Source organism: Syngnathus floridae, chromosome 13 (assembly GCF_059516105.1).
Source record: "Syngnathus floridae isolate MCC-2025c chromosome 13, RoL_Sflo_1.0, whole genome shotgun sequence".
Classification (NCBI taxonomy): Eukaryota; Metazoa; Chordata; class Actinopteri; order Syngnathiformes; family Syngnathidae; genus Syngnathus; species Syngnathus floridae.
Genome location: NC_142425.1, coordinates 6,227,410 through 6,247,669, shown reverse-complemented (window position 1 = coordinate 6,247,669; position 20,260 = coordinate 6,227,410). Strand labels below are relative to the sequence as shown.

General features: G+C 38.9%; 1 protein-coding gene across 4 annotated transcripts in view; it reads right to left on the bottom strand.

The window, feature by feature from the left end:
• Nucleotides 1–20,260, bottom strand: part of mfsd8l1 (major facilitator superfamily domain containing 8-like 1) — a 240,800-nt gene that overhangs the window by 144,293 nt on the left and 76,247 nt on the right. The window contains exons 18-19 of one of the 4 annotated variants that reach the window (XR_015862205.1): nt 7,097–7,262; nt 6,034–6,888 (exon numbers count right to left, since the gene is read on the bottom strand). The exons of 2 other annotated variants lie outside the window; for them this stretch is intronic. The gene's annotated coding sequence lies outside the window, so the exon portion shown is untranslated. Of the gene's footprint in view, nt 1–6,033; nt 6,889–7,096; nt 7,263–20,260 lie in introns of those variants that run through there. One more of the 4 variants, XR_015862204.1, reaches the window with a different exon arrangement.

The following is a 20,260-nucleotide window of genomic DNA, read 5'->3' as shown; positions in this document are numbered from 1 at the left end:
TTAAAAAAATTAACAATAATAGTAACCATTATATTCACTTGCAGATCAATAATATATACTTAATAATTATGATTATGATTCTTCAAAATTTTAGGGTTGATGTAACTTGTATTAAATATAACCCTTGCGAGAAATTATTGTAGAAATCATGGTTGCATGGAGTAATTCATGTTTGTAGCCAAGGTAAGAACCCAGGTGAAGCAGCAGGAGGAAATACAGAACAAAAAAGAAATGAGTAGGATGTTCATAATTTCTTACTCAAACTGAAACTACAGTGCAACAATTGCACCGTAATGCTATTACAATTTTTCATCTACAGTGTATTGATTCGGGGAGTGGCTACCAGTCATCATTTTTAAATGAGAATTGGTTCTCAGCTATCTTACCTGGTTAAGTGAGGGTTTAAAGCAGGGCGTGAACACACAGACAAGTGTACGCTCATGCACACAAACACAGATGCTCACACGGACGCACAAGCAAAAAAGCCTGGGAGGCTTTCGGCTACAGGAATCCCCTGAGGGACCACTCAAAACTATGCAAATGTATGCCAGTCCAACAATTTCGACTGTATTCAGTTGCTTGACTGCCTGGGCATGCTTATTTCCCAAGGTTAAAAAGCAATTAGAGATAAGATAGCTACTTCTTTGTGAATGAATCTCCATATCATGAAAGAAAAATCAATACCTGGAGCAAATAATGTGGCAGATGGAGCCAAATGCAACAGTCGCACAAAATCCACCAGCTGTGTGGCATCTTCTGACTGTGCAAATCAAAGGAAGGTGCAATTTATGTAATAATTGCGTTTGTACATTTTGCTTTTGCTAAAATATGATCTCGGGCACAGTTGCCATGGTCCAAAGCTCGACATGTATATACAAAGAAGGGATTGAAAAATAATTCATGTTTAATGTTTATCATATAAGTAGCAAGGACAAAAAAAAAAGAAAAACATTAAAAATACATAGTCCACATACTGCTGCATTTACAGTGTGATTTAAAATGAGATTGCAATTAGACTGACAGAGGCAGGAGAGGGCTGAAGTGATTGACACTGACATTACTTTTTACACTGGAAAAAAAACCGTATTATGGATGTCTGTCTTTTTCCTTACGAGGAACAAATAATCCTCCACGCCACAAGTATTTACTTGACCTGCCATGTTTTTTTTTTTTTAAACTTGAGTTATATGGATTGGCATAGGCTCAAAAGTGCAAGCTGCTATCTTAAATACTGTATTAATTTCCCTACCAATTAAGTCTTAGCTGTATCTTAACCATATCCCCCTGCTATATGCTTTTACTGACATGTCAGCATATTTTTCATTTTAATTCCCTTCATCAGAGAATTTGTGCATTAAATCCTGCCATCTCCATCTCTATCTCAACATAAGACGTCCCCAACCCAAGACATTAATCACTTTAGCCCTCTGATAGTGGATTTAGTGCCTGTAATGATGCTGAAAATGAGAGTAAGTAGAGAAAGGAGGAGAAAAAACAGAAAAGTTAAAGAGAAAAGCTCCCTTGTTTCGATTCTGCATAAAAATAATGAGCATATGCATAATTTAGCCTTTTAGTTAAGACGTGATAAAATGTCATCAGGAATCTTTTTCTGAATTAAAAAGGACACAAAGGAGAAATGCATTTTTAAGTCACAATAATTAAAGACCTAAGCGCATGTGTCAAACCCAAGGCCTGGGGGCCCGATCCAGCCTGCCACAACATTTTACGTGGCCTGTGAAACCCAACTTCTATGAGCCTTGTTATAATCTTTACTTAAATTCCAAATGGGTGATAAATAACCGAGATTTTGCAATAATTTACCCTGACTTGGATAATGCTTCGAATATTATCCTTTGCAAGGGATTGAGATTGTAAACCATGTCAGTAGTTAGCCTTGAGGTGTGTGGACATAGTAGTCTATCTAAATAGAATAATGCAGGCCACAAAATAACATGATTTATGTTGAAAAAAACTTCACTTTAAAATGTCTAAATCCTGAACTGGAAGCAAACCAAAGAGCTCCATACTGTAGGTCCATGGGTCAAAACATTATTTTTATTGTGGAATATGTTACCTTAATGTGAAATTCCTACATTAATCTATAATCACTATTACCATGTGATTATGATGGGTTCTAATCCCAGAGATACCGGAGCACATTTTAAACAAGGATTACTGCAACCTTTTAGATTCCTGGGGTTTCTCAAACGATTGTTCACTTAGCTGTGACTATTAATCATACGCAATGCAAAGAAGACCCTTTGACAACTGCCCTAGTAATTACCGCACTTACTGTACTTAACATTCTCCCTGTGAACATCATGCATAAAGTGACAAATCACAGCATAAGTGGGCCAATTCTCCATTTTTTGCATAAAATTAGAAGTAGTTATTAGCCTAGGATTGCTTCATGATTCCTTCAGCAATTCTGCAGAAAAAAAATCCCGGAGAGCAAAGTCTCAGTTTAAGCAGTGAATGGAGTAGTCTGCATTTAAACCCAGCATGACCCTCATGATTATTTATGAATAAAGTGGTCATCTCAGAACATATTTGCTAATTTACTAACTCAGCCTCACTTATTGTAGTATGGATGTTAATTATAGAGCGCCCGAGCAATTAGATGATGTTTGAATTTTCATTCTTTCCACACTAAGTGGATGTTCTTTGTGCATGTGTTGAGGTATTAGTTTAGATTGGCACCATGCCCAACATTTGAAAATGAGCCACTGTTTTCTTTAGAACATGAATGGCAGTTTTTAGGTTTTTCTTTTTTAATTCCATGCAGTGATCCAGTCCATCAAAACTTCCTCTCAGTGGCCACAGATTTCTTGTTGTAGATGTGGTTGCAGCTTTTAAACTGTAATAGAATTTATGAGAGTGCCGAACTCTTTCAAAGTGAAACAATCTTCAGCTAAAATGTTTGATTAAAAATTGACAAGCAATACCTATCAATCACTCTCCAGTCTTATGCATGGTTAGAACTGGCAAACAATGAAAACAGGTTGTAAAAGTACCACCCCTCATTTGGAATTAAATGGAAAGCAGTCATCCAATACTGAAAAGTTGGGATAATACTGAGGTTTTTTATTTAAATCAAGTCTAATAGTAATCATTTTGTTTGCTTTTCCTCACGTTAGTGGGCACCAGCTGTTTGATTTATAATTGTGAAGAAAACAGCCTTCTGTGTAAAAGTATAAATCCTCCAGGGAATCTTCCAAATCATTATTTCTGTGAGCTGCGACTAACCTCAAATCCATGAGGTTAACATACCGCTGCCAAGGTCAAGATGATTTAGTCGACTTTTTGAGATGCTTTCAGAAGAAAAAAAACTATACTATATAATGGTTTTGTAGAAAAGCTTTTCTCAGCAGTGTTCTGTATGGATTTAATAGTTCAGGTCTGCACTACCAATAACAGTTAGGTCAATTGAGGTCTGCCATAGTTGGGTAATCACAGATGTGATGTGGTTATCTACAATAGCTCATTTTGAGGTACTGTACTGAGTAGAGCAGAGTATGCAGCGACTGTTGTAAGGTCAAGGAAAGATTATATTAATGACCATATAAAGGTGAGGACTCAGCCGCAGGCTGCCGTGGTATATGACGATAAAGGGTTCATAAAGCTTTCAGGGTGTAAAAAAACAAAACTATGTTCCCAACTTAAAGTTTCACTATTATTTATCAGGTAGTCCGTATTTTTTTTTTTTTTGGGAGTGTAGATGGTGAAAGCAGTTAGGATCGCAGTCAAATGTTTCTAGGTTCATATATTTGGTTCTGCAAGTTGTACTAAGTTTTGAGTTTAAACAACGGGTGAAAATAAATCAAAAACAGCCACTGGGTTCTTTCTTAGTTTTACCCTTTGCACCAGCTTAAAACATTTTCTACAAATGTCAGAAAATGGCCTATGAATCCGAACTCAAACAGCTGAAGTTACCTGAAGCTTATTTTTTTCCCAAACGATTTCTATGTACAAGTTACATTGTCTTGGAATGCAGTTGCAGCATGTTCCTTTAGCGTGCCTAGTTGACACGCCAGATTTAAAATTACATTAAATGAGCTGATTTTCATGCAAATTTAAGATGCATTAATGATTTTCTTCAGGGACTTTTGTCTTTTCTTATGCCAGGGGTGAGCAAATATTTTTGCAAAGGGGCCACTTGAGAATATGGAACGCTAGCGAATAGCCAAAGCCAACATGCTAACCTCAGCTTTTTTTTTTTTTATAAAATACATATTGTCTTGCTTTGATAATTTGCTAGATTTGAGGGCAGTGAGTTGTGGAGAACCCAGTAGCTGAGACGGATTGACAGAAAAGGTACCTATTGAACCAATACTGGTTGTGATTGCAGTGATCCAAACCAGTTCCAGGTCCCGGGAATCCAACTAGTAGAAGGGGGGGACAGATCTGCTTCTCAAAGAGCTGGACACCCTCCTGGCAAGCAAGGATCAGGGGCATAAACAGTTGCAGGAATGCAGGGAACAAGGGAGAGTCAGACTCTTGGCGGAAACACTATAAAACTGGTTTGCTGCACACACTCGTGGTGGAGTGTGATGATCTGGCAACAAGGTAGAGCCTGGGACTAGCTTAAATACTACACTGATGATGATTGTTTGCACCTGGCCCCAGTACCACTCGTTCCACCAATCCTGCAAGATGACAACCCCCACCCAAAGCCCGCCTCCACAAACACACAAGAAAGGTGCAGAGCCATGAGACCTGACATAGTAAAATGAGAAGAATGTAAAATGATATAATGGTGACTTATAATGCACCCAATATGTGTCATTGTAATTTGTAATGCAGTGTATCATGCATCATGCATTTGTCATCTTTCCAGTTTTACCTGCATGAGAATGAGAATGGAATGCATTCCTTCCAATCCCTTGGCAAAGCATGCATTCATTCAAAGCATCCATTCCACATAAGCTGTTTTATCAGCTTTTTAGCAGCATCCTATGTCATGTGGCGCTGCACAGGCTGCAGCTCTGTCTGTATCCCATCTTTGAACTGTTGTGCTCTCGCTAATTCTGGGGCACCAGCTCCCAGCTTGCATTGTCTGAACCCTGCCACTGAAAGTTGGGATGCCAGTTTTAGGCATGTCAGGCCTCTGGGCATTGGGCTTGGGTTTCCCCAGACCTCTTGTTAAAGGATTAGCTTTCACTCCGATCGTCTGGTATGCAAAACCGTTTTCTGCTCTGTTGTTTCTTTGTTATTTCCAGTTTGGTGAAATTTAGTCAAATGTTTTTTAGGAGTCTTACTTTGTAAAAAACATTTCTATATTGGTTTAACCGGACTCTCACACCTCCTTCACTCCTGTCTTCTTTCTCCATCACTTCCTCTCTACTTCAGTCATGTGTTGATTAGCTTCTGCAATGTTTTTTTCTTTTTTTTTTTTCCCAATGAAGGAAGAGGGATTATGCTAAGCCCTAACTCGGGGAAACCAGTCTTATCTTGCCTGTAGCAGCTCCATGCACCAGAGAAAAACAGTCCGGAAGAGCGTAGCTATAGGCTAGGATGGAACAGTAGAGGATAGAACAGGCAGAAAATGGCCAGTGAAAAGTAACTCCTCCAATGTTTGGTCTATTTGGTAAAAATCATAGAGTTTTTTTAATGGTGTCTAAATTGTTGCTATTCTCCAAGTCTTATGGTCTAGTAAGTGTTTTTCCTTTGCCATTATTAGGTGTTTTTTTTTTTTGCTGTGTGTTTTCTAACATCGGGCAGCCAATGTCACTCCAGAATGCTTTGATGGTTCTGAGATTTGCACAGATTCAAAACAGGGCTTGTTCATGCAAGATACAAGTAGAAAAAAAAAACATTATTCTTGCACTTCATACATTTTGGCTTCTTTAAGTGGATTTTCATATTATATCCAATTACGGTGCCTCTAATAAAGTCCCAGTCACTGTTTCATTTCCTGACAGAACGTTTCGTCTTTTATCCCATTTTTTCCAACAATGGGCTCTGCGACAGAAGGGAACAAGACTCCACTGTAAACAGGCCGGTGGCCTATTCACCTGGCCTAATTACCCTTACCCGATGGGAATGCATGCTCCTGGGAAAGACTCTGACTCTAGGGGATCCCACTCTGAACTCAGATATCACTGCGGGTGCAGTTGGGCATCTGCTCTAAGACAAAAACTGGCTTCCAAGACAAAAAGGGCAAGACTTGATTAGTATTACAATGGAAAGGTATATATCTAACACATGGATTAATGTTACAATTTATGAGGGTCTTACATCATATCTAGCTAATTCCTTTTTGTCAGGCTAAAAGTGCTGGAGTGTCAGAGCTGCAGTTCACCAAGAAATCCAAAGCGGCAAGATTAGTGAGCACTTGGGAAGCACTAGAGCTAACAGTAAATAAGCCTCCATAAACCCAAGAACGACATTAGGAAGCCAACTAGGGATTTTGTCTTTCAGACTTTTGAGCAGATGGGGAAAAATCACAATTTGTATGAGCTTGAACATTGTTTCATATGCATTTGCTATTGCAAAGACAGAATCACTGATAACTTAATTCCCTCCAATGTTTCGGACCACTGAGTTCTATTGCGGAAAACTGAATTTTGCAGAACAATTACCCATAGTGTCACTCTCTGAGAAATTAAGGAGAATATTGATTTAACTTTTATACTGTTTGAAGTTGAAACATTTGAAAGTAGCGGTAATTATTGAAAGTGTCTTATTTAAAGACATATATTTTTTTTAAAAGGCTTGGAGGGCAAGGCAACAATCTCAAGGGGGCCCATACATAATTGCAGGTTATTAGAGGGCCAGGGTGTGGTATTGGACAGGTAAGGTAAAGGGCAACAGAGCTTCTTTCTCCAGTCGTCATCTCAATCCCATCACTCTATTCCTTGGACATGTGGATGAAAGACTCGTCTGTAACTAGAGAGGACAGAGCAAGTGGAGGTAATGAGAATGTATATAAGCGGAATGCAAGAGAATATTTTGGCAGTAGACAGGGGAGAGTGAAAGAAGGAATACCTTTGATTTCCTCAAATTAAGAGAAGAAAAACAGTCCTGGCTCACTTCTCTAACTGGCTTGTTTGATTGACATTGAAGCAATGTGAGGCTCTTGGCTGTAATAACTTGCCTTTGTGAGGAGAATTCAGTTCTTTGTCTTCCTTGGCGGTGGGGCCCGGGGTCCACGGATCAGCCTTGACTTATTATGACTGGCTTTTGTCCTTCAGGATCAGTGGGAAACTTGACTTGCCCTTTGGTCTGTCATCGAAATAGGGCCCCCATACTGGGGTTGTTCCCTAGCAAGGGAATGATGGAATGACAGAAGAAGACAAGGCCAAAGTTTGTAGTTGCCTATTATGTTGTGAGGCACATTAACGGATATAATAGATGTTTGTGGTTAGTAGTTCAGTCTTTAAAACCAAACACTGTACTTTTACTTACTCATTTTCATTTGATGGAGGAAAACATTTTCATCGTATTTTTATCGTTACAGTTATTCATTGACATGTATGACGACGATGCTATGAGGAAAAAACTTACACTAAGGTCAGACGGAGGCGTCTGATTTGTTTCATGTGGTGCAATATATGCTGATAAATTTTACCAAGTTAGTGTAATTAGGGTCGATTAAACTGTATCATGTTGCATTGACATTCTGCCAGTTTATTAGGAACATTTTATTTGAGGATGATGCATTTTAATGGTACAAAGGGGTGTTAATTTAATTGCTGTGTTTTCATGTTTTCAGCTGCCGGAAGAGATATTTTCCATCACTCAAAATACACTCACTTATAAATGATGGCACAAATCTCAATCAAGTTGTTTTTATCTCTACAGTCAACCGGTAATGATGTAAGTAGTGAAAATAATGACTTTCGAAGCGAGTCAGCGGAACTGGACCACTCTTCAAAAACTACCCATATAGATGTACACTGGCTGTTGTCAACAGTATTGACTTTGAAAGTGAAATGAATGGGGAAAACAAAATAAAGCTCCCAACCTGGCTCTCTTCCACTCCACCACCTTTATTTCATTTGCATTCAGGTGTCTTCACACCCTATCAAACTAAACGTTAAGGTGTAATTACCTTTGAAGTGACTATCAAGTGGGGAATGGCAAAGTTACAGGGACAAACACAGAAGCTTGAAACAGCGACAGGTGTTTCCTCCTGGGTCGGACTGAAATGAACATGGAAATGAATGTCTGAAACGCTTTCAGCAGTTAGTGGGGCGAAAACGGGAAGGATTGGCGCTACAGAGGTAATTATTCTGCAACTTCTTCACCTGTGACAAGAGGTGGCCAGTGGGGGTTTGTGCACGGGGAGCTGATCGTCGCGTCCTAGAAAGCAACTTCTACTAACCTCCACAATGATTGGATAAGCCCTTCAGCTGTCTAGTTTTGACTTTCTTACACATGCATACACGTCTTTTTTTTTTTTTTCAATATTTTCATTTCGGCCGTCTCATGCATACGAATAAACGGTCCGGGAGCCATCCGTGTCATAATTATTCAAAGGAGATAAGGAACCCTGTAGCTTGCTGGTTATAATTAAGTAGCTGGGTTAAAATAGTTAAAACTGTTTTTTTTTTCACCAGAGTAATTCACAACTGAATGTAATCACATATGCAGCAAAATTTGAGGGTATCTGTATCGAGTCAATGCCGAGTAACATCATATTTATGGAGAGAAGATAATTGGAATAAAGCAAAATAAAGCTGCTACAAAGAATTACAGTACAGCCCAAACCCTGACCTTGGTCATTAAATTGGAAAACTGACTCAAGTTACACTCAAGCAAAAGAAAAGAACAAAGCTCTGAAACTGAATTTATATTGGAGGTCCTAATTCCGAATTCCAGTTCATTGCTTATATTGCTTGATTTAATCCAGTTATCCATTTACGTTCAAGTGTTCCAATAACAACATGCTGATATTAATAGAAAACAGAGAACATGTGCATGAGTTCAGCCGGAATGCAGGTAAACAAGTACACAAAGCTACAAACATATTTTATTTATATTTTAATTTGTTACACATATGCATATTATACGATGCTTTACATTTACAGATTCATAATTAATAATTTTGTATCCACATATGATTCAGACATGCATTCAATTCTATGTAGGGGTTGGAAAGGATTAAAAAAATCTACCAAACTAGGTAAATTGAAATATACAGCAAAAAAAAAAAAAAAAAAAGGAAAACAAGCTTTTTAAAATCACTCCATACAATTCTTCCAATTGGAAACGTGAGCAGAATGATCAAGTCAGGTTTAACAGTTCGCAGTGCCCAAAGAAAGGACAGAAGTCCCGTGATGAATTTAATCACCAAATGGAATATGGAGAAACATTATTTAGGGGCAAAGAAGTGAACTCTCGGGGGTGTTTTTCATCCACTTATACAAACACTGAGGTTTTCAATAACTTGAGTGGATTTGTACTGAAATTGTCACAAGAGTGGATTTAATTTAATTTCCCCTCAGCCCAACGCCATGTATGATAAACCGAGTACTTTCTTTTGCCATAGGGAGCTGCATGTTAAGTTAGACAATTACATTGTGAGACAATGGTTATACAAACATTGGCCTTTAAAAAAAAAAAATCTCATGGCAATTATTATTTATCACCATAAGTGCTATATGCATAACAAATACTTTAGGAAGTTTACTCCCTACCTACCTGACAACCTCTTTTGATTTTATTGTAATGAATGACCTGCAAACTTAATCTCGGCCCTTCACTGCGTAGAAGTAAAGACCCCTTCTGAGTAAGTGCTGCTGTAAATCCAAACAGTAAGTTGAACAGTAAATCAAATAGTGCAAGTTGCCAGAGCACCTTGGTCGAAGTGTATTATCTATGTAAATTACACTGTCACTCTCGTAGGCAAAAGGGCTTGTGTTACCGCTGTTGGTGCCGTATGGAACTTTGAAAGAATACATATAAATGGAGACAGACGGGCACGCAGGGTTGAGACCGAATGTGACCAGAGAGCGGGACGCGCGGGGGGGATGGCTTAGGCGTTACTTAGCTTCTAGTTAAACTCTAAGTGCGTGAAGGATCTCATAGTTCGCTAGAAGTGAATATATCAGGTCATAAAACAGGAGAGAGGAATTGCTTTGGATTTAAATAATTTCCCTGTTTCTTTTTAAATCATGAACAATTTGTGCCTCAATGCAAAAGCAAATCTAACCTCTCACAAGTGTCTGTCTGCAAAGAATTATATGAGGAAGGGGGAAAAAGTGACAGGGAGTTTTGACACTATAATGTGGAGGGAGAAAAGGGATTCTTCTTACTATGCTTCTTCTTTGTTCCCAAAATCAACAGACTCATGTCTAGCCTAGCTCTGAATCTCAGCCTGCTTGTCTTTGCTGCGGCCAACACCTGATTCATGATGTTGGCTCACTGCATTGCATGTGTGCTAACACAATGCACTTTCACACCACTTTAGCAGAAATTCTAAGTTTCTATGCACATGGAAACCTTTTTTTAATCTTTATGTCAATACTTTCTTGCTAGGTTGAATTCTTTTCCTCTTCACGTGCAGACTATAAATCAACCTTGGAATTTACTTTAGACAGTCACACGTATGGAAACTGGAATGGAATCTTTATAAAAGGGAATTACAGAGCCAGAGATGTACGCACACATGCACCTGTGCTGTAGACAGATGTGTGAATTAAAGCCCATCCAATTGCATTAAGCTGATCAGTCTGACGGCGGTGATTACCTCTGATTGGGTACCACAACATTGGCAATGGGGAGAAACAACTGTTTCCCCTGGATACATCGCACCGCCGACCATTCAATTGCAATTATACCCACCATATTAGCAGATTAGCAGACAAGCTGACCCCACCATGAATCGGAGCCAAAGCTTCACCCTGACAAGTCACGAGGCAGGTGTTAAAATTCCCCCCTCATTTTTCTTCCCAGGACACAATGGTGGAGCTGCTGCTGGCCTGCAGCTGTAGCAGTGACACTCCATGTGTTAATGATGCATGGCAGAGAGATTCCAAGAGCTTTTAGCAGCTAAAACGGATGCAAAAAGATTCCATCGCTGGTCTACGGCATGTGAGGGAAATAAGAGCCAAATTGTCGATAAACCACTAAAAACTCATCCTGACATGGAGAATGAGCACATTATTGAAGTGTAAAAAAAAGTTAGTTGTAAGCATGTCTGGTTGCAAATCTGCTTTCCAGAAATTAAAGTCAGTGTGAACCCAAAATAGATGTCTTGTAAATTTGACACAAAACAGAGAGGAGTGGTGTTAATAACCCTGCCAAATTTGAATGATTTGTAAAATGGGAATTCAAACACACACACACACACACACACACACACACACACACAAACACACACACAAGGTCTTGGAACTAATTATCCGCGATAAACAAGGGATTACTGTATATACATATTATATAGTATATATTTTTTCCATTACACCAGTTTGGAAAGTATAATGAGGCATTATTTGTGCTCTGTTTTCTGTTAGGAACCCATCATAATGAAACTTCACTGTCTCTGTCTGTTTAAAATAATGCATGTACGTATTTCTACATTTCAGAGAGATTCATATCATACAGCAAAATGTAATGGGGTTACGAAAAGCAATTGTCTTCATAATCCTGATGTGATATAATAAAGGGTCATAGTGCTCATACAATACAATATCAACTACATATTAATATTGGGAAAATAAGATGCAGGTCTTATAAAATTAATTTAGTAAATTGATGAAAATATTTTTATACATGTTTTATAATACTGTGTCACAATATGATATTGCAGGCAGCAGATATGATAAATGCATCCAAAAACAAAATTCTGCATTGTTGCAAGTGCAAATTTGAATATTCTGTCATGATCATTCTCTTAGCCTCCATTAATATCTCCCTTTGCCTTTCCTTTTTTTTAAAGCATCTTCATTCATCAGCTGATTTTACCTGTTGCTATAGGATGGGTTTTTTTTTTTTTTTACAATGGCCTCCTCTTGTTTTTTTATGTTCGTATATGGGGTGTCTATAGCATTCATGAGGCTTCAAGAATACAATTCGATGTATTCGATAAAACATAATAAACATTCCATTCAATGTTGTCCCTCTGACCCCCCCCCCTTTTTTTTAATACAAAAATCCATCTGTGTTTGCGCCCTGTGACTCCTCAGCTTTGACCCATCCTTGACAGTTTCACGTTTCACCGATCACAGTTATTTGACAGACTGTTAAAAACACACACACACACAAACGCACACCCCCACACACACACACATGTGCACCATCTCTAGTGTTGCAACAAAATAAATTATCGGACAGCAGGTTAAGGCATAACTCGTCTAGTGGTTAGATACTGAAATCCCTTGGTGGAATATAAATATGAATCCTTTGCAAACAACTGTAAGCTTAACAAACAAGTGATTTTATGCTTACTGAATTGTATTCTTAATCTTATCACTTAGTCAACCAATTCTGCCTGAAACTAAACCCATTTCTCAGAGACTGAGATTGCTCTCTAGTAGCACCACCGCAGCCAGAAAAATACAGTGTGTGCAGTGAAGCATTTAGAATCATTTTATTGGGCAGAAATTCCAGCTTGGCTCTTCCAAGCCTGCTTTCAGCTGCTTTTATAGATGCCCATGCGGAGCTGATGTGGTTCGACATGTCTTTCCTGATAACCACCACCCAACTCACTGAACATGCTGACCTCTAAGATAGAAGTCTGGTATAGGGGCCCCACATTTGAGCCAACATGGGTGACATGTGAAAAGAGCCAGATGCTTGAGCAGAAAGAACCAAGGCAGTGCTGAGCCCGACCGCTTCGTTCATTTAGCGGGTGAACAGCAGGAGGGGATCATTGGGGGGAGCCAAGATCCCAGGTGATGGGCAGCCGAGACAAAATCCCAGTGGTGAGTTCATAGAAAGATGTCAGGTTGTTTTGTGGATACAGTCTACCCCAGGACATGAAAGTAATTAGAACACAGTTGAAAGGTCAAGGCGCTACTGAACTCTGCAAGGGATTGATGTACTATGGAGAGCGAGACTTACTGGTGCCCAATCAATTCCCTCTGCCTTTATATCAAAAAGTACACAATAGAATGTAAAATTATCTTTGTAAGTATGTCACAGCATTGGCTAGAGTAACTTTATATTCATGTGTGTTGTAGAGAACAGATTGTGTGGGAAGCAGCCTATATTAGGCTGGCAGCCATTGGTTGACTGGTTAAACAAAGAAATTATTTGACTCTACCCAATCAAATTGTTGTTGGTATTCTATCATAAATTTAATTCATATTATTACTATCCTCAATATTTTTGGATGGAAACATGTTGAGAAACAAAATAGTTGAAAATAAAATGTATTTAATTTTAAGACAATATGCAAAAATTAGCCATATTAAAAATGAGCTATATTAAATATGTAATTAGCTCATTAGCACTGTTAGTGCGCAAAGTCTTTTTTCCGATGTGTGAGATTGGATATTGAGTCACACAGTGCATCTGCTGGACTATGACCACAATGGGGGCAGAATAGGAACAACATATCTTAGTCTTGCATCGGACAATTTGTCAGCTTGATCATCATTGAAGAACTGGCAAAGAATAGGGCTAATTGCTCAATTCTATCAAATGAGGCAATTACAAAAGATGCCTGAATGGAGTCTGGGCTTCACTGTGTTACTAAGAAATGAGAAAGAGTCAGAGGAGTAGAGAGGCGAGGCTTTTTGCACTTCCATTGATTCCTTTTAGACCAAAAGCATTCGAGCCCCTGTGAAAAATCGATCAGCGCAAGAAGCCTTCTTCTACATTGATAAAAGTAAACCGAGATGCTCCCAAAAAAACAAGAAAACTTTCAAAGACATGAGAAAGGAAAGTGCCAGAAAATTTGACAACATGCAGACATACTCTCATACAACCATGTAAAGAGAGTTTACCAGTGTAATAAAGGATGCCAGCACATCAAGGGATCATATTACACACAAGTAAACAGAAAGAAAATATTTTTAAGGGTGATTTTGGTGGAATGTATTATACTGGGGTGTGTATTATTCACAGGATTTTACGGTATGTTTTGGATGACATGCTTCATTGATAATGGCAGCAAGTCACCAACAAGACACCTCGGCACAGACTCCTCCATGAAGATGAGTTATTTTTCTTTGAGGATGACACCTCTGCTGCTGAAAGTCAAGTTACGCTGATTTAGTTTAATGCAATGCATTTCAAGCAGTGTTAGATTTATTTCATGATGCTCAACATTTCATTACATTTTAGGGCTTAAGGAACCAAGTAATACCGTCACAAAAATAGGGTTGGTAAAAAGAGAAGTGCATGTGTATAATAGCCTACAGGCGTCATTAAGCTATCGTAAAAAAATAAAATAAAATCCAGATTGCAGTCAAATTTGGTTCCAACTTTTTCTTCTAAGTTGTGAACTGATAACATCACAAGCATACATATCCTTAATTGAACCTTAAATGAATTTTCAAACAAATACATCTGTATCTAATGTAGGAACCAGCTGGTTGGCAGCTTGCTGTTGGCTAATCAGTAACACATTTAATTGAGAAGGGTATGATCAGAGATATAATCAGCGACTCTTAAAATAAAGCCTGTTGAGTAAATTGCTGTTTCGTCGTAAAAGCGGTTAACGGCTTGATTTAGAACGCTGATATGCCACATTCCAAAACTTATTTCTTCTCTTAGAGTTGTTGAATATTGACTATAATAGAATATCTTGTCCACAAAGAATTGTGTGGTTTATTAATTTATTAAAATAGGCAATGATTACTAAGAGAAGAATGTTGGGTTTGGGTAGTGGAAACTTACCTATGATACTAAATCATAAAAGGCGATTTGTATTAAAGATTCAAGAATTTTTATTGGCCATGTTTGAGCATGCCAAACAAGGAATTTGACTTCAGTACATCTCAGCCTCTGTTCAATATTTATTTATTCAACATTATTTGACCAGGGATTTTATGTCTCACCCTGAAAGTGTATTGACATTTTTTGCAGTAGTAGAGCACAAAAAGCCTGTCACTCAGCACATCTTTCTATTTTGAGTAGCAGTAGGTTCTTTCTGTACCGGTGTTTGCAATATTACATTATGCTCGTCAGTCAGATTTTTTATCATTTGCTGTGAGTAGCGCAGGACACTCCAGAACTGGTATCTTCTGAACTTCACAAAAACAGTCCAACCTTAGTGATGTGCATTGTGTGCCAGAAGCTCATTTTAGCAGCTCTCGGCGCTTGGCAGGTGAATATGTTGGACCTGCATGGCAGGAAATGGCTGATAGCCAAGTGGCTTTGTGTGTGAGAAAGAAGACTCTTGAATTATAATGAAAATCTATTCTCTCCCTCTCTCACTCTTTTTTTTACTTTCTGGTCTGCAAGAAAGAACCAAGGGTGGTTCTGCAAAGAACTGAAAAGCATTCATTTTGATTACCGGGGTTTTGGTGCCGCCACCACAGCGGGAGAACTGTGGACATCCTCCTATCCATCTGAAGGCGGACAGAGAATTAAGCCCATCATCACACCATCACTGTCCAGATGGCATCAAGCCCTCATATTAACACTTATACTACCCATTCCAGGGTTCTGGCTTGCCCTCACCAATAAGCGGGAGCACGGATTGACCATGCCAGCAACAGTCAGGACCCAGGATACAAAATAATAGACAAAACCCACTTCCAAATTCCCTCCCGAGCTTTCCCTATCAACAAAACGAATCCACTTCACGGGGTGCCTTAGCTGAATTTATGACCGGATAAAGTACACAATCTTGATTTTAAACTTGGTACACTGAAAGGAATGTGACAATTTTCCTCATAATATGGGAAATGACACGGATATGAATTTCTTATGCCTTGATAGATTGTCGCAATAAAAATGAGACTTTAATCAGGTGGTCATGAAAAACTCGAGTGTAAGTGCTTGTAAAGTAAAGAGCATATTAATGACAGAATGGAACAAATCTCAAGTCCAACATTCCCAGTGGTTAAATCAACCTTGGTTACAAAGGAGGACATTTCAGCCATGGAAGGTGTAACCCAGACTTCCATAAAAAAAAGATAATTTGCTTAATAAAATTTCTAGCTGTCTAACACACACTAAATACATCACTGAATCTTCAAATGCTGAATAAGGAATGAAGTTGATTGGAGAAAATATATGTACTTATTTTTCTTGCGAAAGAAGATGGCTATTTTCACACTGCTTTCAAACTTTGCCTCTATATGTGCGATAGCAAAATGCTTTTAGACAGAACTGCTGAAGCAAGACATGACCTTGTCCAAAATTCATACACAAATTTAAGCTTACCCTGGAACAATAATTAGATGTGTGTCAAAGTCATTGTGACAGCAATAATTACTTCAAATCCAAAAGAGGAATGAGAAGTGAGTCTCAGGTGCTAATCTTCACACTTTGCATTTCACCTTTTTTTTGCACCTCTGCAAAAAGATTATGGTGGGTGTCTGTGTGTGTCACCGGGGCAAGTTGTGACAAAGAATGGCAAATTGGGGTGAAGGCTTCCTGCTGCTTGCTACCCATGCCAACAAAGGATCAGAGGAATGGAAGCAGCTGAGAACAGACACTTTCACACCAACTGACACACTCATCTTTGAGGTGTGTCATTTCTCTGTATTTGATGTACAGTGAATAGAAAACAAGCCTCTAAATGAGAAATCGGAAGATCTTATTGATCCATTATGCATTGTATGTTTCCAGAATATTGTACTTTCAATAATATTGATTGTATAGGCTGCTGCAACATCGCCAACATCTTGCTGCACACATTGAGAACGATCTGTGCTTTCTTGGGAAATTACAGTCTGCTCAATTCCTTCTCGTAAACAGCATCCTTATTAGTGCTCCAATCCATTGTTCAATTGTACTTCCAAGTAGTTGTACAGTTGCACACGCTCAATCTCCTCGCTCCTGATGGGGATAGGCTTAGTGGTAACACTAGTCCTCGTCAAGTTTAGAACTACCGTATTTTCCGCACTATAAGGTGCACCAAAAAACCTCCAATTTTCTCAAAAGCCGACAGTGCGCCTTATAATCCGGTGCGCCTTATATATGGACCAATATGGCTTCGTGGACGAGGACTAATTTATTAAAGTAGGATTTACGCGTTTATTTTGTGTGTTGTGTGATATTAACGTTTGAGCAACGTTGAGTTATTGATATATTGTTATTGTTTTCACTATTTCGAGTGTTACTATATTGTGATTGCATTAACGTTTGAGCAACGTTGAGTTATTTATTTTATGCGCCTTATAATCCGGTGCGCCTTATATATGAACAAAGTTTTAAAATGGGCCATTCATTGAAGGTGCGCCTTATAATCCGGTGCGCCTTACAGTGCGGAAAATACGGTACCTCTTTAGTTTTGCTATTACCTAACTAGATCCCGAAAGATGATTCCCTCTACACCAGCCCCTGAGAGTCCACTAGTTCCCTGTACTCTAGTTCACAATGTTGATTGAGGCTAGATGAGATGGGTTTCTTTGATACCGTATGAGCAGGTTTCAGAGATTCATTACTCACTTTTAGCTGTTAAAGTACCTCTTCTGCTCACAGCTTAATGAACGCTGCCATTCCAAAAGCATTAATTGAGATGGTCGGCAGACATCCTTGAATCTGGCAGCGCGTCGGCTGAAAGAAAGACCACTGAGCAATTTAGGATCTAGTACCTCCAGCCTTTGAGGTTGAGTCTGCTGCAAATTGAGTCTTGCTTTTGGTGGTTACAAAGCAATTAGCCTGAAGGGGTACAGATCTTAGCATTGATCAAAAACTTGACGCCACTGGAGGAAATTCCGTAACCAATCTATCATTGTGAAACGTAATTGGTTTGTGGTCAGAAAAAAACGTGTCTCTGCGAGGGTAAAATGGTTAATATTTGTTATTGTCTTTTTAGAGGGGCTATATTTGATGTTTGTTTTGGACTGGAACTCTCAATATGAGTTTGTAAAGAGTAATCTTAGTATCCCTTTCTATGAAAATACAAGCAACAATATTTATATGCTACGTTTCACACTGGTAAAGCTGTGAAATGTCAAAAAACAGCTTCAGATTGTTTTGGGTATCTCAATGTCTTCAAACTAAGAGTCAGTATGAGTTCTCCCACATTTTAATTTATTAGATCATAAATATGTTGGCAAACTGAATAGTTGGCCTGCCTATTGTGTTCCAATAAGCTGCCATCATCCATCATTCGGGGAGAGACCCAAATGGATTCGTCAAACAAACGCCTCAAGTTTGAAAAACAAATAAGGCCACAATTTTATGTCAACAATAATTTGCTGCAGATCTAAAATAAAGCTCTTGACATCTCAAGGTAGGTTCAAGGCTATTTCAAGTGGTGACCTCTCCTGGTCCTTCTTGCTTACTTAAATGGTCACAGGGGGACTGTGAATCTATCTTCGCCTAATGGATATATGAATCTTACTACTCGCCTCAGTGATGAATGACTAGGAATGGATGGCTAAAGTATCACTCTCAGCGGGTTCTGGAGCTTCCTTCGTTCTGATAGGAATCATAAAGCCGTGCAGGAATGCTCTGCTTGGGTCAATATCCTGTTCAAGTAGCCATTAAGCCACGTGCTACAATGAGCACTAATATCATCAAGGTGTACCGCTATCCCACTGTCATTGCATTCATTTCAAGGTGAATTATAAATGGTCGTCGAGCTCCCAATCTGTTCATGATCTAGCCTTCAAGACGGATCGCGATGACGTGCTAAATCACACCATCCATCATGTTTCAACATGAACATGTGTGATGAGCATACAGTGAAAGTGTAACATTAACCATTCTTCCTGACAGATAAAAGAAGCAGCCATTTCGAGTTTCCTATTCACGTGCTAACATCCATTTATAGTCAAAGGATGTGATGAGATACCTTTTATCAGTTAAATGTGGACTGCACTAATAAGGCCATTTGCTGAACTTTGCAGCTAAAAATATACATATATGTCCAGTTTCAAAATTTGAGAGATTCAGAGATTTTGAGGAATTTAGAGCCCCACCCCGTAGCACTAATAAAAATTGCTCCCCCTCCAGCATTTAAGTGGCCCATCCCAGCACAAGAGCAACAAAATTTACTTACTGATGTGCCACCATTCCCAAGGTTGATAAAACCCAAATCCATAAGGCGCCCGGAGGAAACCGTAGCTAATGGTAGGTGGGATTTTGCTCGCGATGTGATGGATTAAACTCAGCGGGATCAACTCGGAGGAAAGAGCCGCCCAAAAGAGATTGCTTCATTTCAGATGCTTCACCCTCACCCCTACATTAATGCATCCACCCTGCACCTGATTCGCAATACCCACCCAATTCAGTGGTACTTTAAATTTCACCATGAATACTCTGGGAAATGTATTCACATCCTGAGCCTTTTTGGATAATGGTAAAGTAGAGGTTACCGGGGCAGGGATGAGAAGCAAACCAGCTGTCAAGAATATTGTGAATGACAAGAAATACCAGTTTGCTGGGAACTAGGTCATCTGTACGCAAACATATACAAGCATTAATGCAACCTATTCAATTTGTCGGTATGTATTACTTGGCACATTGGTCTGAAGCTCTAAAGATGCAAAACTCAGACAGACAGGGACTAATAACCATGTTTCAGTAATTGTATGTATTTTACCAACATCTTGCATATTACTTAAAGAATCATGTCTAATGTTTCTAGTCAGTGGCAGTTTTTTAAGGTGTACCCAAAACCTTCCTACCCCTTCAATTATGGTGCTGAGCTATGGCGCAAATTCTGAGTTGGATGGACGCTGCAAAATAAAACGCCAGTGTGTACGTATATTCGCTGCCAATCGAGGATGCACACGTATTCAGCAATGCTTTGGGTGCTTGGTCTCCCTGACAAGGACCTTCTTCCCCTCTCGCTTAGGCCAGACTAAAAAAAGGAAAGCTTTCAAGATGTGATAACTAAATCTGTATTCAGGTCTCAGTGAATTCACTAAAAATGCAACAGAAGCAGCAGAGTGGCAGCAAGGGGACTCAGAATCACAGGGTAGAAATATTTGATCAAAACCCAAACCAGCATCCAATATGTTGTCTTGATTATATGATTTTAAGCTGCTCCATAAATACAATATATTTAAATATTCACCCTCTAACAAATGAATGAGGTTAGTAGGCTACTGTCTATATTAAAGTGGCCAATCTTGGTATTTACTATATTGCTGAGTTGTGAATATAGATGAAAAGATTCTGTTCTATAGTTTTACAACTTTTTCTGTTGTGTTTTTTCTTACCGCAGAGTTTAAAGAAATTA